Source organism: Nicotiana attenuata, unplaced genomic scaffold, assembly GCF_001879085.1.
Source record: "Nicotiana attenuata strain UT unplaced genomic scaffold, NIATTr2, whole genome shotgun sequence".
Lineage (NCBI taxonomy): Eukaryota > Viridiplantae > Streptophyta > Magnoliopsida > Solanales > Solanaceae > Nicotiana > Nicotiana attenuata.
This window is the reverse complement of record NW_017671669.1, coordinates 207,397-218,615: the sequence shown is the minus strand read 5'-3', so window position 1 is coordinate 218,615 and position 11,219 is coordinate 207,397. Positions and strand designations below refer to the sequence as shown.

The window sequence follows — 11,219 nt, the reverse complement described above, 5'->3', positions numbered from 1 at the left end:
CTTTTTCTAACGAAAAAAAAGAAAATATTTTTGGATTTTGGATGTAACCTCTTAATTTTCGAAAGAGGGACTTCTTTAAGAAAAATATTTTGAATTTCTGAGCTTTTATTTATTTACAAAAGTACATCTAAAGGAAAGCAAAACATATTTTTGGACTTTTCAAAATATTTATGGGCGTTTACAAAAGAAAGACTTCTAAAGAAAAAAAAAAGTATTTTTTTTGGATTTTTGTTTCTGTTTTGGAAAAATACTTCAAAGTGAAGGAAACCCGTCTTTTGGATTTTGATTTTTATTAATTTTTATTTTTATTCATATGAAAGACATTAGAAAGAAGGAAACCATTTTTTTTTTTTTTGAGTTTACAAACTACTTTTTTTTTCGAATTTTCTAAGGAAAGATTTTTAAAGAAGGAACTAAAGGAAAATCTTTTTGGATTTTTTGAAAATTGGGGTCGGAACCGATGACGTTTGCCTACGTATCTCACATCCGGTGAGAATCAGACCCGCGTAGTTCGAGCAAAATTGGGAATTGAGTAAACTAACTCCTTTTTTTTCTTTTTATAAAACGCAGAACATGAAAGCTTTAAGGCAAAAGAAATACATTTTGATTTTTTTTTATTTTATTTTGTTCTTTGGAATTTTCTAAAAAAAGTGCTTTAAAAGAAGAAAGGGAATTTTTTTATTTTTTATTTTGAAAGAAAATATTTTGATTTTGGATGTAACCTCTTAATTTTCGAAAGAGGACTTCTTTAAGAAAAATATTTTGAATTTCTGAGCTTTTATTTATTTATAAAAGTACTTCTAAGGAAAAGCAAAAATATTTTTGGACTTCAATGTTACAAAAAAAGACTTCTAAAAAAAATAAGAGTATTTTTGGATTTTTGTTTCTGATTTTTTTGGATTTTTGAAAAAATACTTCAAAATAAAGGAAACCTGTATTTTTGGATTTTGATTTTTATTGATTTTTCTTTTTATTCATATGAAAGACATTAGAAAGAAGGAAACCATTTTTGAGTTTTAAAACTTCTTCTTTTTTTTTGAATTTTTTTTTAAGGAAAGATTTCTAGAGAAAGAACTGAAAGAAAATATTTTTGGATTTTTTGAAAATTGGGGTCGGAACCGATGAAGTTTGCCTACGTATCTCACATTCGGTGAGAAGCAGACCCGGGTAGTTCGGTCAAAACGTTTTGTCAAAACCAGGTATTTGTTAAAAAATCTTTTTCTCTATTTTCCCCTGTTTTCAAAATCCGGCAGCATTCCGGTACTATTTGGGCATTGGTTTTTCAAAGCAAGTGGTTACCCTCACTTAGTCCTAACACTGCTATTTTTCTCAGTTTCCTCTCATTGTATACAAGCCGGTCAACATGCAAAGCCGAGCAAATAAATGCGCAAGTAGCACGTAAGATGCATCAGGATGGTCATTTCAATTCAGGTCACCTGTCCTAGACGGACCCAACCCCTGTGTTGAGTCCCCTAAGTCAAATGCATATGATGCAAACAAACGTCCTACTAGGGATCCGGCATGAGGTTTTATTCTTCTAGGTTTAAACCCTAGGTTTATTGGTCTAGACCTGGTTTACCCAAGCGGACAACTCGAGCCGAGGGGGAGGCAGCGTACCGGGGATACAGAAGCTCCGCCGGCTTAGCAACTTATCGAAACCTCGTTCTAAATGGGAAAAGACTCTAAACAGAAGAGAAGCTACACGAAGTGCACCCTAAATATAACAGTTATTCTAAGCTCGAATTCTTGAACCCTGAACCAAAATTCTGGGTTCGTGTCCCCAGCAGAGTCGCCAGAGCTGTCACACCTCCTTTTTTACACACCTACCCCGAAGGATAGTGTATAAGGGAGTTTTTCCATTTAAAGTGACATTATTCGAAATGGGATTATTTATTTATTTAGAGTCGCCACTTGGGATAGGTTTGGCTTTTGGTGTCCCAAGTCACCGGTTTATCTTGAATCCCAAATCGAGGAAATTTCGACTTCCCGAATGGAGTATGCGAACCAGAAATTCTGAATAAGGAATTTTGTTGACCCGAGGGAAGGTGTTAGGCACCCCCGGATCCCGTGGTTCTAGCACGGTCGCTTAAACTATTATAATTGGCTGAAAATCTGATTTTAATACATGTCATCCTATAGTGCAATTTTAAAATTATCTACCGCTTTTAATTAATTTTAAAGAAATTGAACGTTGTTTAAAACATATTTTTGGATCACGTCACATGAAATGCACCCGAATCCTCAACATATTTTATTCAACGTTTTGGATTTGGATTTGGGTCACATGAAATGCACACCCGAATTTAGGAAGGTAAAATTATTAAAGAACGCGCCTAAAGTGGCTAACGTGTTATTAGTTTTGCGGGAGGCGATGAAAATTCGCTAAATGGCACGTCCCGATTTCTAAGGATTTTAAAGACGTAATCAAGAGGGCCACGCAATTTATGAATTTTTATTTGGCACGGCACACCTCAATTTATTTTAAGGGTCATCCTAAAATGGACTATTATTCTCTATTAGTGATTGTCTCTAAAGGCCTAATTAATTAACATTATGAATTAATCATTATTTAAAATGTTCGAAAAAGGTTCGGGCCTCAAGATCAGGTCCAAATTTAAACAAGGGAAATTTCCATTGCTGAAAATCCCTTAGTTCAAATCTGCCACCTAAATTGAAAGGCCCAAAGCTTATATTTAAATTTAAATCTATAGCCTCAATCAAGGCTTTCAACATCTTGGGCCTTGAAATTGACCCTAAAATAAACCCATGCATCTTAGAATTCGAAATTGGACCACCAGCAAAACCATAGGCTTTCAACATTGTATTTCAAAATTGAGCTTATTAATTTAGGTAACAAAGGGAAAATTGGGCTTTTAAAACTACCAACTTCTTTCATAGTGGAACTCATCAATTCAGCAACAAAGGAAAATTTTAGATCCAGTTGAATCAGCAGCTTCTGACGTAATTCCAACTTTTACATTCCAATTATTTCTAAGCTAATGGATTACTACAAACATCTAGAAAATTCGATGATTAAACTAAAGTGATTGATACTTATATTGAAACCTCAAATACGGAAAATTGATTATACTGAAGTGTTATTCTTTTGATTTCAAAATCAAAATGCTGGAATTAGAATTGAAGTATAGAATCGCTTACATATTCGTTAGACTTAGACTTAACACTCCTCCTGAAATTCAAGCTTAAGGTTAACATTCAAAATTACAGGATCTATCTGTTTCACATGCTCATTTTGAACTCTATTCCTATCCAACACTTTAATCTAGCTGAAGCCTCAAACCAACAGAATAGCTAGACTGAAATGGACCACACTATAGCTAATATTATACTCATATAAGTCTGAAACACAGTTCGTACAGTCCAAACAACACCTTAATCTAAGCTCAAACCTCAAGTTAATATAACAGGCGAACTAAAATTAACTAGGCTACAGCTAGTATAATACCCATACAAGTCTGAAAATAGTTCATACAGTCCAATTAGCACAAATCATGTAATGTTCACATAAACACACCTATAATATGAGTTTAAACTAAACTAGAGTACTGGTATTCATGAGAACATATTGTATTTCATCATCTCTTCCAACATTGATCAACTTTGACTCAATCTTACATGTCATGTGAGGCTGAAATAATACCTGGAATTCAAACAAAATAAGAAGAAGAAGAAATCAGCAGCAGCAAGCAATAATCAGCAGTTAAAACCAGCGGCAACACAGCACTGGTTCAATTTACAGCAGCAAACCAGCAAATTCAAGTCGAAAACCCCGGAAATTAAAGCAAGATGCAGTACACTTCCCAAATAGGCTTCAATCAACTAAAATTCAACTGACTTAGGACTAGATTTTGATGAACCAAAGTGACCTCCAGCAGATAACCTCCTACTAATTTCAGAACTTAAAAGGTGAATTTCAGCTGTTTGAAACTGGACGAAACAGTGTATTTTTCTTTTCTGAATTTTCAGTAATTTTCAGGAGCTTTGAGTTTGAATTTTTGAGTTTTCCAGAGATGTTGCTCTCTACACTTCTAAGAACTGATTTGAACTTTTGAATTTCAAATTTTTGAATCTCTAGCCTTCCAGAACTTTTTGTGAATTTTTTCAGATCTTAAAACTTTCTAAACTTTTCAGATTTCTAAACTTAAACTTCTCCCTCTCAAAACCTCTTTCAGATTTTTCCACTCCCCCCAAACTTAACTTGCAAGGCAGGGTATACTGCCTTTTATAGGCAAATATTAGGGCACCCTTCAGATTTTTACTTTACACCTTAGCCTCTTCTTAAGTTTCAGTTTTAGCTTAAAGTCCTTAAGGGACTGACTTGTTACCCAAGTTATACCACTAAGTTTCTGAAATTCTAATTAGAACCCCATCTAGAAGGTTCTAGGGGGTTCTACTTTCAGCTACTGCAGGATTCTCTATTTTCTTTCCTAAACTACCCTTCACAAATATGAGAATTACCCCCCCCCCCCCCCCCATGACCCTGTTATGGCCCTTGAAAGGTCTCCAATGGGTCAACTTATGAACCAAACCCTGTTTAACTTATGGGCCTGAATAATGTAGCCCAATTCCAACAACTTTCAGGCCATCAGTCATCGAGCCCTAAAGCTCTGAACAGGGCTGTCCAGGCCAATGAAAACAGAAGCAAGGAAGGCCAAGGACATTGAATCCAAAGAACTCAAATAATTGGAACAAAACAGAAATCGATTTTAATTAATCTAGCCACAACTATGAACCAGGCAAGCTGAGTAAAAACGACTGAACAAGACCTATTTCATCATCTGACCCAAATTAATCCAAAGAACTAATCCAAACGAGACTGAAAAGAAAAGAAATAACACAGAAGAAAATGGATACTTACTGGATCGATGGCTTACAAACCATAGAACTGGTGCGGAAGGCTTTGACTTCATGATGTGAACTGTAACATTGAGCACTAGCCTGGATTTCTCCAATGGCCTGTGCTCTTTGTCACAGTTCCTATTATGAGCCAAGAATGAAGGAGAAACAGAGATGAAGGCCCATCGGAAAATTATGACCATACCTGGCCATTACGCGCAAACGAACCTCTAAACCCCCTGGCTTTCCATCGAAGTTGGTCTATGCACACAACATCAAGAAGAACCAAATCGGAGCTTGAAGAGAGAAGAAGGAGAATACTTCAGTGCTGCCTTCGATCTTTGATTTGAAGAGGAGGGGTGGTTTTGGAAAGGAAATAACAGTGTATTTGGAATGGGGACATGAGAGTGGTTATTTGGTCAAGTTTTCAGGCGATTTGGAGGTCAGTCGCCGCCGCATGGCGATTTCCGGTGGCGGCGGCGGCGATGAGAGATAGGAGTGGAAGAGACGACATAAGATGGAGTACTAGGTTAATGTTGTGACATTCAGAATTTTTAATTAAATGGGGGAAGTGATTGGAGCCCTTGGATCAGGAAAAACGGAGGGCCAAGATTAAATCGCTAACAAACTAACTTAAATGACGTAGTATTTTCCCCATACTACGTCGTTTCAGGAGTCTCTGAGGCTGGGGTTTGGACCGGGTATTTGGGGTGAATTTTGGGCTTGGTTTGGGCTTGTGGACAGGTTTTGGCTTGGGCTGGTGATTTGTTTTAACATTGGCCCAAAATTATTTGTTTTTCTCTTTCTTTTTTTTTCAACTTTAAAACCAAACTAAAATTAAACCTAAAAATTAATTCATCCTACCTAATTAAGCTACAATTAAACTAATACCAATTTAAAGGAAACTAATAAACCTAAAAACTAAAATTAATGCCAATCAAAATAAATCAAAGTTTTCTTTGTGATTTTTTTGTATTTTTGTACAAGTCTAATTACTAATTAATCAAAAAATATGTGAAATTGAATCCTAAATGCCCATGCAATATTTTTTATATTTTTTATGAATTATCATGCACACACAAAGAAAAAATACACAAAATTACGCAATTAAATCGTAAAAATCAAATAATAAAAGAAAAATCCTAATTCTAAGAAGTCTATAGGAATAATTCAAGCGAGGCAAAAATCACGTGCTCACAGACATTGGGAAGGCAAAGAGGTGGTGATCCCGACCCCCGAAGAGGACATCATCACTTACGTGAAAGGGTTCTTAAGTGTTTACACTTACCCTTTTATGTCGGGTCCCGTCGACCCTGTTATCCTTGATTTCTGCCGCCAATACCAAATAATCCTAGGCCAAATCCATCGTTCTTTCTGGCGCATTGTCATTTTGCTTCGATTCTTCGTAAGCAAAGTCGAGAGGATGCCTTTTACCCTTGACCATCTCATTAGACTGTACAGCCCCCATCTTTATCGAGGCGTATTAATAAGGCTTCAGCGTCGGGCCACCAAAGCATATATGAGGACAAGGACCGAGGATGGATGGGTCGGTTTGTCCGAGTGAGAACTTCCGACATAATTCGGGCCGAGAAAATGCCATTCCCCGAAAAGTGAAACATTAAGCGTAAGTACAGACCCCGCCCTTGGCCCCCATTTACTGTTTCGTTCCTTTTGCTTTTTCTCATCGATGTTCCTTCCTATGATGCAACATTCTCTTGAGTGCCTGGTGCAATTCTGAGCCTCGAGGGCTGGGTTCGGAAACTGGCATCGACTTGTTCATATGCTGAGCGCTCGTGGCGTAATTTGGCAAGGGGCCGATGGGAGGCCAAAAATCATGGTAAGTTTCTTTTCATGTGTTTGACGCTTTTTTCTGAAATGTCTCTTTTCTTATTTCTACTTGATTTTCTCTCATACAGGTCTCGGAGACAACGCTATCATAAGGCCCCATTTGGAGAGGAGGCCCCGAAGCCGGCTAAGGATAAGAAGAGGAAAAGGGTCTTGCACTCCGATACTCCAAACCCGAGAAGAGCAAGGCTCGCAAGTCGAAGAAAGATGTCGCCGCCTTGCCTGAGAATGTAGTTCAGTAGCTACGAGATGAAGAAGAGGAGAATGAAGATGCCGCCTTCAAGCTGGTGGCTCGAAAGAGGAACGCCGAAGTCCCAAAGGCCGTTGAGCCAGTGATGACCGAAGAGGTTCAGCCTCAGACCGAGGGGATCTCGGAATATGGCCCGAGCAAAGTCCTCGAGTCATCGGAGGCCGAAGATGCCTCCCGTTGTGAGCTCCTAATTTTTATCATACTTGGGATTTTTCAACACTTTTTAGTATGTAAATAATTTTAAGTTTAATCTACATATTTTAACCTTTATTTCATTTTTAGTAGGTTTTGTTTAAGAAAATTAAAAATCACAAAAAAATTATATATCTTTGATTTTTAAATATTTAGCTAGTATTTTTATTTTACACTCTTAAAATAAAAGAAAAAATATTAATTAAAGCAAGAGCATATGAGTCGTTTCCATGTGGCAAGATTCTTCTTTTATCTTTTGTAACAAACTCACATGCTCTCCCTCAAAACTCACATTCTCATACACACTCTTGGCCACCAATTAATCCCTATACCTACACTTATATATCTTCCACTCTAACACACTCACAAACACACACAAACAGACTAAAAAGAGGCTAAAAACAGACCTGGGGGAGCTAAGAATAAAAGGAATCGTCTTCATCTTCTTGTTTGAGAAAGGTAGCATTTCCCTTAAATACCTTCACAAATAAAAGGTAGCATTTCCCCATTGAAACTAGCTAGCTTCACCCCCGTCAAACACCATTTTAATCACCTTAAATACCTTCAAAACCAGCCCCCAATGCACCTTCTCTGGCTCCAAAGTACCATTTAAAGATCCCCCTAAAGGGATCTCAAATTCACCCAAAATGCAACAGTAAAACGACCACAAAACCAACCCCAAAACCACTCCTTCTTTGATCGAAAATTGCTGGTTAACAATCCCATGTTTCAGTCACGTAAAACCAGCCTTATACCATCACAAAAATTCCCCAACCCAGTGCGAAAATCAGCTTGAAACCATCCAAACCCAGTCGAGATGAGTCCATTTGGCGACGTCGATTTCGGTCCAGGGTCCTAGTCCGTAGCTCGTTTGAGGATTACTGTTCTAGAGTTTCTATTTTCATTGTATCTGCTCCAAAATTTCAGCAATAGAAGGTCTGTGCTTTCATTTCTTCACTGGTTATTTACCCGTATGTCTTGTTACTTGTGTGCGCAAATGAATATACATCATGGCATTCCAGTTCATTTTACTGATTTTTGGATCATTTGATTTGATTTGTTTCCTTATCTCAACATTGATGAACATTAAGCCATATGGGTTTTGGGGTAAACTTTTGTCTTATCTATCTACATTATATAAGAATTGAACAATTTGTTTTGGATCTAAGTTGGTCACGGGGGTGTGAGCACAAAAACCAAAGGGATTGGATTAGCTAATAGTGTTGTATTTCTTTGTTTAAGTTAGGCTTTTGTTGATTTATTCTTCTGTTTGGTCATGCTCGACAAAGTATGGATAGATACTATATATTAATGGAATTTGGGGTTTGTTTGACAATTGAAAAGAGAAATCGAGTTTGTAACTTGGCTGAACAAGCTAATCGGCCCGTTTGTCCTTTACTAATTGATTTTTGCCTAATATAATTTCAAATAGAAGGAAATTTCAAACCGCTAGTTGTTTTAGGCACGATTAAGGAAATGATTGTCGTGATTATGAGTACGGTTTCCGTGGCATAGTCATGATATATAATTCCCAATTTGAGTGTGCGTTTCACTTAACTTGACTATAACTTAATAATAAAAATCAATATGTTGCAGGTTGCGGGTGCATTTCACGTGGCGCTATTCGCAATATGTACAAAAATAATGAGTGTGCGACATCGCAACTTGTTTAAATAAATTCCATAAATATTAAAAGCGTTTAAAGGATAAAATGCACGATAGGTTTCAAATATGTAATAAATCAGATAATTAGGCCAATTATTAATAGTTGAGTGACCGTGCTAAAACCACGAAATCCGGGAATGCCTAACCCCTTCTCCCAGGTTAACAGAATTCCTTACCCGGTGTTCTGGTTTCGCAGACTTTAAAACAGAGTCAAATTTCCTCGATTTGGGATTTAAAAATAAACCGGTGACTTGGGACACCATAATTATCCCCAAGTGGTGACTTTGAATTAAATAAATCATTTCGATGAATGTCACTTTAATTGGGAAAACTCCCTATCCCCTCGGAAAAAAGGAGGCGTGACACCCGTCGTGATGGGCAACTGGTGGGCGTACCTGAAGGGGCCAGTTCTGAGGCCCTTCGAAACGAAGAGAACGCCCCCAAGTGACTCGCTTGGGAAAATAGACATTAGCGACTCACCTCTCCCCACATTTCCCGAGGGGCTAATTCAAGCCAGGCCATGGGGACCCCGGATGTGGTAACGGCCCACGAAGGGGAAGACCTTTTCCGTGGCTGCTTCACGGGGGTCGAAGATTCCTCCAATCTGGGCAATGCATCGAGTATCTTCGATGAGGCCCATCGACTCTTGAGTCAGGTAAGACTTAGCTCCCTTTATCAATATCACTTTTGTCTTTTATTCCCTCTCATTTGATTTTCTTTCTTTCTCCATAGGCCGTGACGCTTCATTGGGAAACGTTTTCTAAATCCCGGGAAGAGCTGAGCCGGTGTGAGGCCGATCTCAAAAGGCTTACGGAGGAAAGAGATGCTCTAAAACTTCTCATTGGGCAAAAAGAAGAGGAGATCAAGGACCTCCGAGCCGAATTGACAACAACTCATAAAGGACAAACCGACCTGATTTAGCAAGTGATGTAAAAAAAATTCCTCATTTTTTTATATTGATTCAGGAACGACGACTAACACTTTGATCCTGCAGGTTCAGCAGAAGGCCGAAAAGATTGAGCAACTTCACGAGGAGGCCAAGATGAAGGAGGCGGAGACTTTGGGGTGGAAACAAAATATGGATCGCCTTGCCTCGGAAAAAGAGGCCGCTCGAGCACAACTGTTATCGGCTGAACGTCAACTCCAAAGCATGAAAGAGGAGAACTTGGCCCGAACCAAGAGAGTTGAGGAGCTCGAGGCTCGATTGGCCGCCGAACTTGCGAAGGCTACATCTGAGGCAGAAAAAGTAAAGGCTGATGCGGAGGCGGTCATGGCCGTCTAATGAGCCGGTGTTGAAGCTGCTCATGTCACACCTCCTTTTTCCCGAGGGATAGGGAGTTTTTTCAATTAAAGTGACATTAATCGAAATGAAATTATTTAATTAATTTAGAGTCGCCACTTGGAATAATTTATGGTGTCCCAAATCACCGGTTTATTTTAAATCCCAAACCGAGGAAATTTGACTTTGTTAATAAAGTCTGCAAAACCAGAAGATCGGGTAAGGAATTCTGTTAACCCGGGAGAAGGTGTTAGGCACTCCTGAGTTCCGTGGTTCTAGCACGGTCGCTTTAATAATTATACTTGGCTTAATTAAATTATTTAATTACTCATTCTAAAACCCATGCACATTTTACCTATTTACCGCTTTTAATTATGGCGTTTTATGGATTTATTTTCGAAATGGATCACATATGTGTGAATTCGTTTTATTTGGAGCTCTAAAATCATGACACGCGTACGTGTACACAATTAATCATGCTTTATTAATTTAAGATTGTTTGGCCGAAGTTGCGCGAACGCATACCTCGATTTAATTTGGGACATCATAATTATGTCACGGGAACGTGTACACAATCACGATGATAGATTAAAACGTGCCTAAAGCAACTACGAATATTCGTCCTTTTTAGAAATCGTAACCATGTCACGCGAAAGTGTACATAATCACTATAAACCCGATTAATCAAGCGCGCCTAAAGGAAGCATTTCTACAATAGACGTTTGTAATTTAATTCCTACTCTAGTTTGAGATTGTTGGCAAAGTCATAATTTACGGAAAATTCTTTGTAAGACCATTTATTGAATTTTCTGACCAAATCCATTTTTTTTGACTAAGTGAAAGGAAATCAAAGGGAGTAGCGCATAAGAGAACATGATGAGGTAGTCATTCAAATGGAGCGAATCAAATTGCAACGACTTGACTGTCAGCATCCGTTGTTTAAAGGCAATCATGTTATGAAGTTCTAATAAAATATTATTACTGCATTAGCTGAATATAAACAAGTATGAGCTCAATTTCATTAGATATTGGCGAAATACCTCTAATGGGCTAAGCAAATTGCATGTGAATTTTTAAGTGAGACCCAGATGTGCTAACCCTTTGTAAAAGGAAAAGCATCAGCACATAACA

At 38.0% G+C, this 11,219-nt stretch overlaps 1 long non-coding RNA gene across 1 annotated transcript; it reads left to right on the top strand.

Annotated features, from left to right (window-relative positions):
• The first annotated feature begins 7,398 nt into the window (after window positions 1-7,398).
• Window positions 7,399-10,167, top strand: LOC109209592. The gene is made up of 3 exons (XR_002065392.1): window positions 7,399-8,080; window positions 9,542-9,738; window positions 9,804-10,167. It is a non-coding gene; the product is annotated as an uncharacterized LOC109209592 (long non-coding RNA).
• Window positions 10,168-11,219: the final 1,052 nt, after the last annotated feature.